The following is a 17,821-nucleotide window of genomic DNA, read 5'->3' as shown; positions in this document are numbered from 1 at the left end:
AAGATTAAATGTGTCATAAAATATTCCCAAGGAACCACATTGGTAAAATGCTCCCAGACAGGATTGCAGGGTTGCCCAAAGAAAATTTGAAAGATAATGGGTCAGTTCCAAGTACTGTTCCTACTGTGAGGTCTCTGCAGCCAGGATTATTTGGTCTGCCTGAGAACACAGGACAATCTCAGCAAATGTAACATTCATTATTTCTATCCAACTGTGTTTCTTGCTGTCTCAAAAACCTTCCTGTCTCTCTTAAGTTTCTCCATATATACATTTATATTGGTAAATATAGGAGTAGGATCTACAAAAATTAATCTTTACTACTGTTGTTAGATTGGTAGACTCTGAGTTCACCAGACATGATAAGGCAGACGGGCAACCTGACCATGGGTCAAGGATAATTCATGGGTAAAATTCTTATAAAACGTCTTTACAGAATGAAGATATGTCTCTTCCTTCTAAATTAATGTTATGTTTTCTAATACACTTTGGTCATTTTATCAGAGAGGTGGCATTCTTTGTACTTAGGAAATAAAATTACAGAACAAGAGTAGAGTTGAAAAGTGTCTCTCTCTCTCTCTCTCTTTTTTTGGTTATATCAAATTATTTGAAATATTTTTCACTTAAGTAACAAATTCAGAATCTTTATATATTTTTTATTTAAATGTCTCCAGATCATACTTTTCTTGACACTGCCACATGCTAAACCTCTACCCATACTTCCAGGCTAAACTGTAGTCTCTTTGTTCCACGTTGTGCCACTAACAAAAGTCTTTGTAATGAATGACAAACTAAAAAGAACATGAATTTTGAAACAGAGAACCGTGAGTTTAAAAACCTACTTCAAAACACTTTTGAAGCTTGTGTTTAAAGTCTCTGACATTGTGATATTAATAATATTAACATGTATTGATGCTTACTACATTCCAGGTACTATTTTTAAGAACTTAACATATGCAAACTAATTCATTTAATCTTTACGAAAACTGTGAGGAAGTACTGTTGTTATTTATTATAGAGATGGGGAAAGTGGATAGAGACATTTCTATTAAGGGGCAGAGCTAGGATTCCATCCCAGGAAGGCTGGTTCCAGTATCTGTGCTCTTAAACTCTTTGTTATAAGTTTTTGTCTTCACAGGGTTTGTGATTCCACCTACTCAAAAAACAGAATAAACTAAACTAAAATAAATTATGCCAAGGTGATTTAAAGCTGGAAAGTAGCTATCAAAGATTAGGTATTATTATTATCTATTATGTTGTCAACAAACGTTTAGATAAGATGCTCATAGCTTTACCACTGATTTAATATTAGAAGTTGTAGAACCCAATTAGATTATTCATTTTTATCAAAATAAAAACAGCAAAAATATGTATAGCTCTTAAAGGACCTGTAGTTCCATTCTACTGCTAGAATTTATTGACCAAACAACTAGATGTACCAAAGGTACATTTTTAAGGAAATTAAAGGCTATTCTCAACAGGAAATTTCAGTCTACTGAACAGAAGTCGGGAGATGATAAGAGTGTTAAATACACAGTGAATCGTGGAAACGAATGGTTCTGAAGTTTGAGTGTATGAATATGGTTTAGCGGGATATCTACTATTCCTATAGATAGTTTAAATGTCATATCAGCATAGCCACTATCATAACTTTACCAAGGAAAATTCTTACGAAGTTTCTTTTTTAGGTGAGAGGACATTCCACGTGGAAGTGAAGATTAAAAAGATTTAATATCCACTAAATATTGTATTTGTGAAAGGAATACTTTAATGGGGACTTAGACATAGGAAAATTCTCATAAGATTGAAGAAATAAATTCCAATATTCTTGTAAATGTTTATTGAATTTGTACCGACACGCCTTACTTCTTTGGACTAGGAAAAAGCATCAGGAAAGATGGTTTGGGTTAAAGGATACAGGGTAAGTGCACTTTTGACAGAAGAATGAGATGCCCTTTAAATTGGAGCAAACAAAGAAGGTGACAAGTGAGGCACAGACCCTTGCTGGGGCTGATAGTTCGGATCTCCAGATATGGGCTCAGGGTTGAGGGCCTGACACACAACCCACAAGGAAAAGCGACTCTGGCTGGTCAGGTGGAATGAACATTAAAAGTTGTGCCCCCCTAGATGGAGAACTGATGTCAAAGCCAAACATTTGAGCAGGAAGAAAGAAAAAAAAAATACTGGCTCTTCAGTCAAAGGGAATTAAGAGACCAACTGAGCTGAAATAAAAGCCAAACAAAACTGAAGAATACAAGAATGTAGAGCAATATGATTCAACAAACGAGAGACTGTTTAGAGTCAATCCAGTGTCTTGGTGGCTTTTTTCCAATCCAGCCCCACATCTGCATGGAAATAGTCAAGGAGTCAACTTAAACCAGAGCTGTCAATCTTCCTTCTCAGTCTCCTTTGTCAGATAATCATTGAGATAACACAAAAGATACCGCTGTCAAATCAGACTCACGAGAACTTTACCAAACTTTACTAAGAATGTCAAGGATGCAAGCCATTGTGAAGCATGAACAAGGCATGGCGAGGTGTGGGGCATCAGACAGTTCCCCCAGTCCTTCCTGCTGGTTCAGGATGCGCCCTGACCTCAATTAACATATGGAGTTTCTAAGTAGTGTACTATGCGACATTAATTACACAAAAGGGAGCTTCTTCAGTCAGGAAACTGGCTACTTTAAACTCAGTGTGTTATATAGTTTGTACGATATTTTGCAGAGAGTCATGCCCTGTAAATCCATAGATTAGTTTGTTTCCTTTATGGAAGTGACATAGAGCAGTTGCAGTGCATTCATATGGCTCTCCCTTTTGCATTTCAATGATATTAAGATCTATGCAGTCTCTCAAGGTAAAAACTTCAGACTCCAAACTTTTCTTTTTTTCCCAGACTATTTGGGCAATTTTACTTTCTAAATAGCTCTTCACTCCCTATTTCCTGGCACTGCCAGGCCCTATCAACCATACTTTCTCGGACTGTTGCGATAGCCTCTAAAACTTGTCTTCTGAGCTCAAACCTTGCTCCCCCTCTAATGCATCCTTGAAACTACTGTCAAAACTAGTATCTTTCCTCCCCCTCCACAATATGTCCCATTTTATAAACCCCTACTTAATTCACTTTAATGGTTTCACACTGTCAAAATTCTAAATTTAAGGCCCTATAATTCTCTAGACACTTGTAGCAGAACTCAGCATCTTGCACTCTGCTTTGGCAATGTCAAACAGCTACTTAAAGCATTTCTGAGTTTCCACATAAGTTTGATTATTATTCCCCTACATTATCTGCCTGGTAGGAATACAAATCTTTCAGAATGAAGAACCCCATTTGGATGTTGGTTGCTACATGGTTTGCATGATTCTATAGTAGCACTAATTGATTGAAAATTTAAAAAAAAATAAATACATTACTTTCTTTTTTGGTCTACTCCATCCTACTCTGAGTTTTAGAGACATAGTCTCTCTGGCAGTCATCTCTGTTGGTTAAATGAATGTTATTCATGGTGTTACAAATATATTGAAGTTGGGATCCCTATGCTGGCCAGCTGCCAAAACCAAAAAAACCAAAAAATATGTGCAATGTGTTTGGGAAAAGCTCCAAAGAAAAAAATGAACTTAGTAATATCCCTTTGAGAATTTTATGTTAAACTAAGCATCAAGAAAGCACCCTTAAAAAAATATATAGAATTCCTAAAAGTTGTAGAATGAAAACAACATTATTTCATGTAATATGAGGCTAGTGTCAGGTCCTCATTTGAGAGAAGGTAGCCATGGGAACAATAGATAAATGTTCCATGACTAATATTATTTTGACTGACCATGAAATTTTTAAAAAATTATCCAAGATTAAGAGGGGAGGGGATGACATCTGTTAATGGATATTATCTTTCCTTTAACTTAAATGTCACAAATTTTCATCCACGTTTGAAATAGCTATCCAAATAATTGAAAATGCTGCATACGTCAAAATAATATAAAGAACAATTCTTACTATATTCCTTATTGTTAACAGCACACTATTGAATAAATCAGATTGTAAATTTTTAGAAACTCCATAAAATATACTTGCTTAATTTATAGTATTTGTATTGGAAGAAAGAACTGTTTTAACTAGTTTTTATATGAGCATAATATGGACATTACATTAAAGTGTTATGATTTAGTATGTTCTTATTTGAAAGTGTTTATTAAGGAATAAAATCAATATCTAAAATTGTGAGTAAAGGGACAAAGAAACTTGAGATGCACTTTTTGATAAGAAAATGTTGAATCTGTGTTTGTTAACCTTTATGTAATGATACACAATCATGCAAAATGTCTAGGGAAGAAACTGATTTATGTTTCTAAGTCTGACAAATCAGATCACGTTTGGAACATCCTCCCTGTCTAGAGCAGAAATTTTTATCCAGGATACATGGCACTTAGATAGCTGTATTGCTATATCCTGTATATCACAGAGACACGGGCTATCAAAGTCTGTAGCATAATCTATTTTATATTTCCTTTGAGAAAACTTTGGACATGAAATGCTTTATTTATTTGGTAGGAGAATACTTGAAAAGGATGTATATTCCAATACATGTTTTTATTTCTACAATGTAGAAGTTGTCATACATTTGACTTGAATGAATGCAACATAGCTTGTAAAACGAAAAGGCACAATGTCCTTTGTAATGAGGAACTGTGGCAATATTTGGTTGTGTCTGAATGATTAATGAACAGGAAACCAAGAGTACGGAACTTTATTTTAACTTGACATATATATTTTTTAAATCTCTGGCTTATTTAAATGTGCTAAAAATTTAAACATGAAAAACTAACACATGCAAAGTAATTCAAATTTACAAAGTATTTAATACAATTATTTTTATTTTCTCCTTACAACAACTGTATGAGATAGGCACCATTATGATTCCTACTTCAAGAGCCAAGAAAAGAGACCTGTTTAAGTTAAATGGTTTGGCAAATGGCTTAACTGGTAAATGAATTGCAGAAAAGCATTTCACAGATTCTTTGCCATGCACACTTAAGAAAACTGGCTAGCTTCAGATTTTGGTACTGAATTTTTAGCTTTAGTACTCTCATTCATGAAAGGAAGATAATTAATTATTTACATAATATTAATAGAGAATTAAATAAGACCATACAAGTTAAGATGCTTAGTGTACCATCTGATACACAGTAAGTGCTCAATTAATATGAGTTATTATCTCAAAAGATGAAAGTAAAAAATGTAACTATAAAATCAATATGGAACTACATGATTTTTTGTGAAATATAGCTAATGTATTTTTGGAGAATTATAAAAGGATGTCACTGCTGTTTATCTTTAAGGACATTAAAATGGTGTTGTGAAAAAAATGAGTTAAATCAGAAGCTTAGTATAAACTATAGCCACTTCTAAATTAAAATGTAAGGATCAAATTGCAAACATATCAGCCTCTGTCATTCCTTTTTCTCCCTCTTTGATCCAAAATATAGAACATTTTATACATCCTAATTGTTTGAAAAATAAACATCTTATGTATTACTTTTTGTCAGAGACAAAATACTACTATGTGGTACTGAAAATGATTTCAATCCAGGAAGTATTTATTCAGTTATTTCAAGCACAAAAATATATGTTAAAGAACCGAATGTCCACAATGGAACTTCTCCTATCTTTACAAGAGGAGGGATTTTGTCTTTCTTATCTACAGATGTATCCTAAGCATACCAAAGTAACTGACATTTAATAGGTGCTCAATGATTTTTATTGAACTAAGAAAAATAACTACATGAGCAAATTTATATATTATATACTTATATATATATAATTTTTTTAATGAACTGGAACCCTTTTTATCATGTTACATAGCATAGAATAAAAGGGGATTAAAAGTTCTAAAAGACAGGATATCGTTTTTAGTACTGTTTTCTTGTCATCTTTAGCAATAGACTTGAGTTGGTGTTTATATGTAATATTCAAGTTCACATTGAAGTATCATAAATCCTTCCCAAGCCTTTCAATTTCATCAATAAGATTGTCAACATCTGTTTGTCTTGTGGCAGGATTAGAAAAGACCATTCAAAAAAAATTTACTTTATCTCCACATGGCTGGTAGTTTATCACGGCTGTGCCTTCTTCTATCATCTGTGCTTTAATCTTTAGAGCAATCTGTGTGTAAATCCAAATATTGTTAAAAAGAAATTTTACAAGTAAATACTCTTCCACATTCCAGATTGATACATAACTGTTGTTAACTTCAAGTAAACTCTAGGCAATTTAAAACTGTCAAGGAGAATTTCCAAGAAGCAGCTTAGTACAGAAAAAAGCAGTATGATCTATATCCATACTGCAGCTCTTGTTACTCCATGACTCACAATTATCAAACTCGTAAAATGATACAAGTGTGCTAGAAGTCATTAAATAAAGGCATGTGACATTTTGTTATATTTACATGACAATTCAAACAGAAGTAGCTGGGAAAGAATTCAAATGAAATAGGAATAGAAAGACGGTAGTATGTTTCAGTACTATGACTTGCATGATATGAATTATTATATATCTTGAGTTGTTCTACAAGGTCACAGTTTATATATATATATATATATTTATTAACATGACCCTACTATACCAGCTGATAGTTATTGTCTGTAATATTTTTAAGAATTGGTTCACAGTTTCCCCTTGCCCTCCCTTCAGGAACATGTGCAGGACGCTCAGAGGGATAGCTCCTCTCTGGCTGAGTGAGTTCTGTGTACTTCTAAGAGCCGGCTTGCTCAGTCAGTATAAATGTGCCTATCACTCTCAGCTGGTGGCACTTACCCTAGTGGAAGATTACACTTATACGTTTATAAAAAAATTCACTTAATACTTGCCTCAAACCATAAAATATTTACATAGAGTGTACTGTGAAAATCGAGAAGCAGAACAAACCAAAACAAAAGGCTCCATTTTCTCTTACGACTTACAGGCCTAGTAAAATTTACTGATGATATTAAAAAGTTGATGCCCTTAAACACTAACGTCAGATAATTTGTGTCAAACTTATCTGAGGGCACCTCAAATTACCTAAGATAAGTCGTTATAATGTTAGTATAATTCAAAAAGTGGTGGTAATGTAATTAGGACACATCCTTAAGATAGACAAAAACCTATAATTAATACATGGATAAATAACATGTAATGGTGGTGATGTTCTTTTTACTTTAATTATTAAGGTCAAGATGAAATATTTCTGTTGTTATGACATTTATTTAAATTTTTTCAGTGATGTTAGTGGATCTATAATAAAATATCTGTCAGGCTCTTGCTCAGATGACCTTATGGTAAATTTTTCAAATTTGATAACACTCTCTAAGTACCCCTTCTACTGCTCTTTGGAATTGTAGCTATTTATCTTCTTGTCTTCTCTCTCACTAAATCTTCTAGCCAACTTGGGGCAGGGTTTTTGTCTTATTCATTTTATATCACTAAATCCTATTGGAACGCACAGCAAATATTAACTAATGAATGAATTAACCGAAGTGTAGGAAACAGCTGATTGAATATTTAGCACTCAAACATGTTTTAAATATATAAATGACGACTGAATCGATTTGTAAAATGACTGATGGGTTGAGATTTCAGTCAGCCCCATACAATTATCAAAGCAGTGGCTTGGGACCACATGACTACCATTCATTAATCAACCAAATTAAACAGACACATTATTTAAAAAGCAATACTAAAATTCAAATTAAATCACTACATACACAAAATAAAACACACTTACCTTTTGGAGTTCTTGATCTCTTTCAAAACCTTTGGGGATATGTTTAAGTTTTGGTGGGAAATACCAGAAGCAGACATTGGTGAACTCAGGCTAAATCAAAGATAAAAATGTTACAAGTATCCTGAAATCTCTACTCAATTCTTGAGGGACTTAATTATTTCAAAATTATTTAATTTAACTTTTGATATATTTAAAGATAGTTTTTGAGGGCCTAATACATGCCAGGCACTAGACACAGAGATAAAAGAAATAGCCGCTGTCTTCAGAGAGTGCTCAGTCTGGCACGGGCTCTTGTTTTTCTAATAACCCGTCCTGTTATGGTTCTTGATGATTTTCATATCTGTGTAGATCATCTTCCCCATACTGTGGTCTATAGATTTCTTCAACTATCTTTATTCATCCATCCCATAACCATTACTTCAAGAATTTTAAACAAATAACAATTACGCCAGTTTTATACTTGAGAAAAATCACTTGAGTTGAAGTATGGACAACTGATGAGAAGTGAGTAGTATTGAAGCAATGAGAGTCCTAGGAAACAGAATGTTACAGTAATTCAGGAAGGTGAAGAGGACTTCACTATGCTAATAGCAGTGGGTATAGATAGAGTGTTGGAATTTTCAAAATCTTCAAGAGATGGAATTGATCAGCATGATGGCCAATGCGAATTCAAGATGAATTCAAGGTTTCTGGCTTGGGTGACTGAATGTCTTTCACATAAGTGAAGGATAGAAGAGAATTTTACTTAAATCAATGATCAAAGCTCATTTCTGAGAAAAAATTAGACTATCAGATCAGTTATAGTATCAAAAACAAAGACAAACCCTTTTACTTCTAGTTTTCACTTAAAACTGAGGGAAAAGCAAAGATGTAGGATAACAATGTAGTCAGAGGGAGACAATTTAGAAGACAAATAAAAATCTTTGTTTCCTAATATAACCCTTATTAGTATGACTTAATGCATGCCAGTAGAAGGTTGATTGGGCCTTGAAGAGGAAGATGGATATAATACTAGCAAAAATCTCAAATTTTTCATTAATATCAATTTACTGCCTTAATAACAATTTACCAAAGATTGTCATATAATTTAAAGCCTAGCTTCTCTTATATCCTCTACTCTCCAGAAACACTATTGCATACTCTAACATATAGTAAGAAAGCTAAGAACAGTTACATTGCTCTTATTCAGTGCTGGAGAAATCAGAAAAGCAGTTAAAATGAAAGTTTTAATTGTCCTAAAATTTAAAAATTGAAAATATTTACAAGCTTAAGTCTTTTAGGCCCTTGGCTTATAAGACATAAAACTTAAATGAAACACTTTTTAAAGCCTAACTGATTCGAACATATGTAAAATGAAATACTTATAATAATTTTTAAGTATACCTATAAAGTTCTCTTAAAGTATCAGATAAGTAATAGATTCATATAAAAACATTCAGCAAAAAAGAAAAAAAGAAAATTATAGATCCATTAAAGTAACTCAAATACAAAAAAGCTAAGAGTCCTTACTTCTGCATCAAACACAAGCTTAAAGTTATCTTTTTTCTTTAAAACCTTATAGAAGTATTTTGCAAGTTCCATATGTCTGTTGATCTGCGCCTCAAAGCCACAGGTTCCCTGTAATTAAAAAAAAAAAAAAAGATCAAAAGCTTTATTCAATTTAGTGACATTAAATTACATTTAAAAAGTTCCTGAAATTTATTAAATTTGTTTTAACGTACTTATTTAAACAAATGATATGTGATTAATTATTATCTTACTAATGGTAGGTCTTATCTATTATCACAAATTTCAACCTGCTTTTACTTCCTACTGTCTGTGGAACCCGAGGCAAGTTTCTTAGCTTTTTTAACCTTCATTTTCCTAAACCTACAAATATTTGCTAAATATTTTTGCATGAGTTCTTGATCTGTCTTGTATGTGGGGAAATTTCTAGAAATTACGTATGATGGTGTGAGAGGTAGGAGAAATAGTATGAATAGAGCCCTTGGCATACTTGCCGGTATAGTATATTTAAAAGTTAACAATTTTGGGCCGAGCCCAGTGGTGCACTCTGTAGCGTGCGGCGCTGGGAGCGTGGCAACGCTCCCGCCGCGGGTTCGGATCCTATGTAGGATTGGCCAGTGCGCTCACTGGCTGAGTGCCGGTCACGAAAAAGACAAAAAAAAAGTTAACAATTTTTCAGCCTCTGCTATATTTCAAGCATGTACTTTAATACTTTACACACTTGATTTCATTTACTTCTATACGAACCCGATAGGGTGGATAAACCAAGGTACAGAAAAATTGACCAGTCTCTGCCTCCATTCATCTTCTTTCCTTTCGACATTTCAGCCTGCCCCATGGCTCTAAGTTCTACGTATGGGCTGATGATCCTCTCACTGGTATTTTCATCTGAGACCTCATCAATGAACCTCAGACTCATATATTCAACCACCTGTTCAAATCTCGACTTCGATGACGAATAAACGTCTCAAAATGACACGTCCAAAACTGAACTCCTGATGTTTCTGTGTACAACGCGTCCTGCCATGGTCTTCCCAGTCCCAACATATGTCAATTCTCTCCTTAAGTTGCTAAGGCCCGGAACGTTGAGGTTGTCCTCATCCTTGACCTACCCTTTTCTTTTTCTCACGCTCCACACCTGATACATTGGCAAATTTTATTGGGCTTACCATCAAAATGCAATTAGAATCTGTCATTTCTAATGTTCACGGCCACTATGCCAGCCCAATCACGCTCTCCTGAATTATTAAAACGGCTTCTTAACTGATCACTTCCCTTCTCTACGGGCTAGTTTTATATGACGCTAGTTTTATATTTGAGAAAAATGCCATTCACATTTATTCTAGGCTTGTGCAATGCAGTCTTTCCAATCCTGTGAGGTTAAGCCTTTGTGCTAAGGGTTGGCTTCACAGGACTAAAACCTGGGCAGTCACAGAGGGCCCCCATACTCAGAAGGATTTCATAGTAATTTAATGCTCTTCTGTTGCTAACCTGAAATTCTTTAAAATTTTATCTTGGGCTTGTGTTGTGAAGTCAAATGGGACTATGAATACCCGTGTGAGCTAAGGAAGTACATGCAATATGCATATCTGCCATTTCTTGCCACCGCATTCACACATAGACATTTGCAACATACCACGAGCATAGAATTCCAGTGGAATCTTAATACATAGGAACTCAGTGACACTCAATGAGTACAAGGTAAGTGTGTTGCATACACAATAGAGAAAGCAGGGATACAGAGAGCCCAAAGAGATTACATTTTCTGTTTAAACTAGAACTTGCTTGCAACACGGACAGTGACAATGACAGTCATTGATAGTCAATGACAGGGACAAGGCAATGACAGTCTAAGAAACATTAATAATCAAGGAACCTTCTCATACCCCTTTTTACTTGTGTTTCTTCCCTATGTTAACCATGCTTACTCCACTCTGACCCTATTGACCTCCCTATTGTGCATTAGGCACAGCAAGCATGCTTCTGTGTCAAGGCTTTTAATTGAGCTTCTCTCTAGCTGCACTTTTCAGGAATACCTCCTCTTAACTTTCTTCAGATTTCTGCTCAAATGTCTGTCATCTTATTAACAATGACCATTTACTATTATTTATATATAGGGATATATATAAATTCATATATATCCCTATATTCTAGGGAAAAAAATTAGGCATTGAAAAAGTGTAAGGAGAGATAGGGGCATTTATAATACATATGAATCAAAATACGTAAAAAGTTTTGATTACATAAACTTATGATCAGAACTGTTAGCTGTCACAAACTCAAACAAATATTGACTTGGAAAAAGCATTGTTAGTCTTTAAAATGCTTAATAGGAATGATGAAATATAAATGGAATAATTTCTTGAGATAACCACCTTTTTATTTGATATTATGCCAGATATTTGTCTTTGAGGGCAAACTTGTTCAGGGAGAAGCTATAATTAGTTAAAAGCTAAAAAAAAATAAAATAAACAAATAAATTTAAAAAATAAAGAAAGCAAGATACAGCAATCACAATAATTTGCTGAAATTTCAAAAGGAGAGAACAGAACTGAGGCCACCAGAGGTTGGGAAGGGGAAGGGGTGGAGGGGTTAATGAGAAATTGGTAAAGGGTCACAAAAACTGCTTAAATTGTGTAATGTTAAATTTACTAATTATGCTGATTTGGGTATCACATATTGTACACAGGTATTGATATTCAAAGCTCTACTCTACAGATATGTACAATCAATTGTGTTTCAATAAATTTAAAAAAAACATTTAAAAAGGAAGTAGAAGAAAAGCTTGTAGAAAAGATGATAGAAATTATTGAATAAAAGTTTCTTACTTTTGATTCCAAAGAAATGGGGCTAAGGATCCTTGAAGCAGTTGCCATAGAGCTTATCACTCTCCAGGAATTTTTCACATAGAACATTTTGGTGGCATTGGAGCATGTTGAATTGGCAATAGAAATATCAAATCATGTGTTCATATTGTGAATGCATTTTTAATTTTATTGAAAAATACCTACAAAGCCTGAATGCCAAAGACAATGGCACTTGTAATCTAAACTTTATGGAATTCTGTTAGCTCAGGTCCTTCAAAAAGCCAACACCGAGATGGGATTAATAATACCAAAGGTTATTAGTGGAATTACCTGTAAATGCAAGAATTGCACTGGTGGAAGTACCCACTTGTTTTTCACATTCTAAGGTTATTAGACCTGTTGCTGCTGGCCTCCTTTGTGGTGCAGCCATCTGCTATCTACTCCCACTGAAAGGATAACAAAATCTTATCTCCCCAGGAGAGGGGAATAATGGGGTAGAGTGGGATAGAGATCTTTCCCTCTTCCACCAAAACATTTTTGTGCATTCCAGTCAGAAGATTATCCACTCTTCTTCCCCAGGTCCTATATAAGACGTCAGTTTTATAAAGTTGAGGTTCCTCTCCTGCAGTATAGTAGAAGCCCCCTTTGTACATGTACAGTGACATGCCCCAAGGAGGAGATGGGGTGTGTAAAATTGGTGCTAAAATATCTTGTAAGTAAATAATTAATTTTCCTCTGATCCAGAAACCTCATGTATACTGTAAGGGTGAAATAAATAAATATGGATATTAAAAATGCATCAGTCAAGTCAATTTTATAAAAGGTTGAAAGGTGGTTCAGGTAACAGCTCTGAAAGTCTGGCTTAATTTAAGCCAAACCTGCATCTATGTATCTTTTGAAGAGCAGGTCATAGTTCACTAGTGGATAATAGAACCAATTAAGTGGGACACAACCAGCTTTTATTTCAATAAGATAGAGTATAATAGAAAACGTCAGATATAACAACCAAACTACTTGAAGTTGATACGACAAGCAAACAGAAAGGACATTGTTGGGGGGGAGGGGGGGAGGGAGAAGGGAGGGAGGTTTTGGTGTTGGGGAGCAATAATCAGCCACAATGTTTATCGACAAAATAAAATTTAAAAAAAAATTATACTATCTGCCAATAAAAAAAAAAAGAAAACATCAGAGAGTTTCATATATTATATAGGTTTTTTCTGAAACATGTTTTATTACATTGTGTGTGTGTATGCATATGCACACGCATGCACACACCCACACATGTGTTATTGGGTCAACATAAAGTATATTTCTAACTGTGGGTTGTGTTAAAAAGTTTAAATGCCTCTCCACACAGACTATATGATCTTTCAGATAATCATATATATACTTTAAAAAATATTTTTTGTAACTGTTGAGCATTTGTGAGTTCAAGGTTGACTCTCATTACAAGTATCCAGGTGTATATACCTTTATTTGAGCTAAGGGAAACTATATGCTTTGACTGGCAGCAAAGCTGTGTGAAAACTGGCAACCTCTTACAAAAGCTGAAGAGGTTCATAAAGATATTAACTTAAATAAAATCTGGACAGAAGGAGATTGAGGGACTTTGGAATTATCAGCATCTGAAAAGTCTACACAAGGTGGCATGGCTGCAAAAATTTGAGCTTGAAAGACATTTAAAGTAACCTTATCCAAGTTTCCAAATTTGCTATTTAAAAATCTTCAAGAAAAGAACTTACAGAATGCATATCTTTTGTTTGTTTGTTTGTTTTTATTCAAAAAATCTTTATTAAAGTATAATTGGCAAACAAATAAACTGTACATATATCTTTGAATAATGAAAATTATCAGTGAAAACTTCAAGATGATATAATTGCCAAATGTAATTCTGGGTAACTGACTATATAGATTTCTATATCAGAACATTGGCTACATACTAGCTTATTTACGGGTCGTTTCTATGAAAATTTTTGCTTCTGATTTTGGAGTAGTAGATTTCTGACAGAGGAATGACTTCAGATTAAATAACAGGGATAATAATATACTAAAGACACTGTTAGTTCAAGTCAAAACTTTAAACTGCATGAGATATAATGTCCATTATTCTACAGAGGACTGGAAAGGGGGTGATAGAAATAGCTTTATAAAAGCATGTCAACCATTTAAGTTAAACATTATAAATAAGGGACAAAAGGAGGGAACAGAACATGTCCCGCTGTTGTCATATAATCTTTGGAGAAACTTTATCTACTGACCTTGAGTCTAAGTTAGATTGTGCATTCAGGCAATAAATAAGTGTCCACATCTGAGAAACTATATTGACTTTAAGTAGCTTGACCCATTACTGATTCCTATTAGTAAAGGAGAAAAAAGGAAACTTAAAAAGGTGCAAACAAGTTTTTATGTTCGAAACATATTTTTACTCCTGAAATTTGGTAGAGTACATGGTATATCTACATGAAATTTGACTAGTTTTTTTTAACTCAACTAGAATTTTGACTTAAGAAATCAGGTTTGCAATTTGCAATTAGAAATACAGCAGTTACTTTGAGAGATGTTTAGGAAAATAATGTGACTATAATTGGAGGTTAATAGACTTGGAAAAAATGGAATAGTCTATACTTTGGATACAAATAAATAGGACCTAAATAATGACAGATTGGATAAAGGTAAACACACTGCCAATAAAAGTAGCATATATTTGAGGCAGTTTTTAAAATTTCAAGGGCCAGCAAATCTTCCATAGAATTCAAATTTATTTAGTCACACTATTTCAATGGTGACCAAAAGAATGCAATGTAAAATGAGTTAAGAAGTCTGTGACTTTGACCATTTTCATATGATTTATATCATATGACTATGACCATAGTAATAACTAATTATGATTGAATTCCTAACTCCATCATTAGCTTTCTAATTATGGGCATGGGACAGAAATATGCAATGACTATCTTAATATTGACCCATAATTCCAAAACAATTATTAATTATTCTGAACATTTTCCTACATCCTGATGATTTCTATAAATGTCTCCCTTTATGCCATTTTCTTTATTGTCCTTTAACATCAGCATTACCTAATCAACTCAAACCAGCAAAACAACTTTTTAGTAATTTTGACCATTGGTATTTACTGTCACCTCCTAAGTCTCTGGAAGATTTTGTAGTGTTCCTGAAATGATTTTCTGTTTAAGCTCTCAGTTTTCTCTTAGACAGTGTGTATGAATGAAAACCACCAATGCTTTCATCATGTTGATTTGTTTCTTTTTGGCATCTAAAGCTGAAATTTTAATTATGTGCATAAAAGAGGTAACAAGATGACCTACGCTCAGTAATATAAAAAACCATAATTGCATTTCATCTTGATTAAAATTAACTTATAGGTGACAATGATAATTCCCTTTAAATGGTAAAGTATAGCATTATAGTTTTCAAGTTCATGTGCATATTTAATTTAAAGCCAACAACATGTATGAAAAGGCAGGTGCAACATAATTCTATAAATGAGGAGCCTGAAGCTGAGAGAATTTAAATGATTTGCTCAGATAGTATAATTTTCTTGTGACATTTCTCAAATTTTACCTAATATTAGAGTTGTATGAAGGGGCAAAGATGCCCAAGCTATACTAACTTTAAAGATAACATCATACTTCTATATTCATTAGAACTAACAAGTATTAAATTTTAATATGTGATATATTCATTTGTAGAAACGCAAGCAATGTTACATATGTTGAAAATGTTAATAGAAAAAGGAAGAGATGTGTGAATTGCTTTAAGGATTAAGGAAAGGGTCACTAATTGACTGACCTGCAGCCTTAGTAAATCAACACTGTGCCTATTATGTTTTTATATTGGGCAGGTGAATGCAATTGGGGAAAAGAAATTATGAGAATTCCTGCCACTATAAATTTCTGACCACAAATCTCAACTGGGCCTCCCCATGATCCAACTAGAGTTCCCTGATCAATCTTCCCATTCTCTAGATAAATTTTCATACTTTCATCCAACTCATCAAACCTCCAATTTCCCTTCACTCCTCACAACCTGCCCATTTCATAAACTTGTGCATCTGTCTGGCTCCTGACAACTTTTAGAGGTGCTCATCTTAGGAACATCTGTAAAGTTCATATTTTCTCTGCCATCCCTAAATCTAAAATGTCAAAATCTCAAATAAATAATGAAAGTTTGTAATTTATTAGTTAAATTTGTTCTTTTTCAAATCAGCTCATTATACCCCTAAAACTTTAACATTGTCTTGCTTCTTTTCAAATATGTAAACTAATATAAACTTCACCTTTTTTTTCTATTCCAAAAAAAGTAGAACAAGTAAAAGATGGAAATCCCTACATTTGCTTTCCACATTAACCATAGCTTAAAAATATCAACATGTCGGCCATACTGAATAGTTTTATCCCCCATGTCAAAATCAACATTGTAGAGTTTACCTGGCTGGAAAAGATATCCAGCTTGCATCTGGTTGCATGCTTCTAGAAGACCCCCAAAAAGGAATAACATATCTAACATTTCAATAAGAAACCACAATTATTCATTTCAATTTATCATTTCTACTTTACAAGAAAATTTTAAATAGAATTTTATATATTTTATATAAAATATGTTATCTTTCTGAAAATATTTTACCATATTCAGTTCTTTGGATGGATTTATCTAGAACAGCAGCTGATATAATTGAACTAATACTTGTCTATTTTTCTTTAACTTTTCTTAAAACCCTTTCTGCTCTTTTGCTGCTCTTTTAAAATTCTGTGACTATCATGTAATGAAGTTAATGAGAAGTGAGTACCTAGTCTGCTTTAACTAAGCTATGCTATGAATCCACACAGTATCAGTCAAATAAACTACTTTGATGGCCATAATAATTAAAGAATAAAATGATCCATTCATTTAATCCATTGGTTTAATTTTGTATTTTCTTAGCCATTTCCTCTCATATAAAAAATGTTGAAAAACTTCCTCCTCATTGTTCAGGAACTGAGGAAACTCTGCTCCAGAGAGTTAAGAAATAATTTCTAGAGGAAAGACATGTTTCCCATCATCAGCTTTTTTCAAAGTGTATAGGTTGCTTTAGCATAAGAATGGCTAAAATTTTGTGCACTGACAGGGTATAATTTAAAAATATATCAAGTAAATGTCATGTACAAGTAAATAACAATATTTATTATGTGTTTGTTGTCTGCTTGCCACTTCACAAATGTTATATCATTTGATCCTCATAGAAAACCTGTAGCATAGGTACTATTATAATTTTATTTTGTTTTGTTTTATTTTCATTTGTTTGTTTTTCATTTCTATTTATTTATTTATTTTATTATTTTAACACTTATTTGTACATATTTATAGTTTCTTTTGGGTTTTTTTTTATTTGTTTGTTGGCAGCTAGCTGGTACAGAGACTGAACCCTGGGCATAGGTGTTATCAGCACCACACTCTAACCAACTGAGTTAACCAGTAAGCCCTTTAATATTGTTTTTACAGATTAAAGAAATTAAAACTTTAACCTATTAAGTAATTTTCAAGGTCATGTATCTATACAGTGATAATTTTGAGAACTGACAAAAGGGCAGTTTTCCTTGAGGTTTGTCGAAGTCCAACATTCAAAGGAAGAAAACTCATACTCTTTTTTAGGATAGGCTTAATGAATCTGTGGGGAGGATCACAGTGCTTACAATGATTCAATGTAAGAAGTCAATGCTTACAGTGTGGTGGTAAGCATTGAAGTATTTAGGG

The 17,821-nt window shown here is 33.4% G+C and overlaps 1 pseudogene; it reads right to left on the bottom strand.

Annotated features, from left to right (window-relative positions):
* Positions 1–5,980: 5,980 nt before the first annotated feature.
* The window catches only part of LOC134361682 (glutamate decarboxylase 1-like), a 31,953-nt pseudogene continuing 20,112 nt past the window's right edge, over positions 5,981–17,821 (bottom strand).

This window comes from Cynocephalus volans, chromosome 13, assembly GCF_027409185.1.
Source record: "Cynocephalus volans isolate mCynVol1 chromosome 13, mCynVol1.pri, whole genome shotgun sequence".
NCBI lineage: Eukaryota > Metazoa > Chordata > Mammalia > Dermoptera > Cynocephalidae > Cynocephalus > Cynocephalus volans.
Note: the sequence above shows the minus strand (reverse complement) of the source record. Positions and strands in the feature narration are given on the sequence as shown.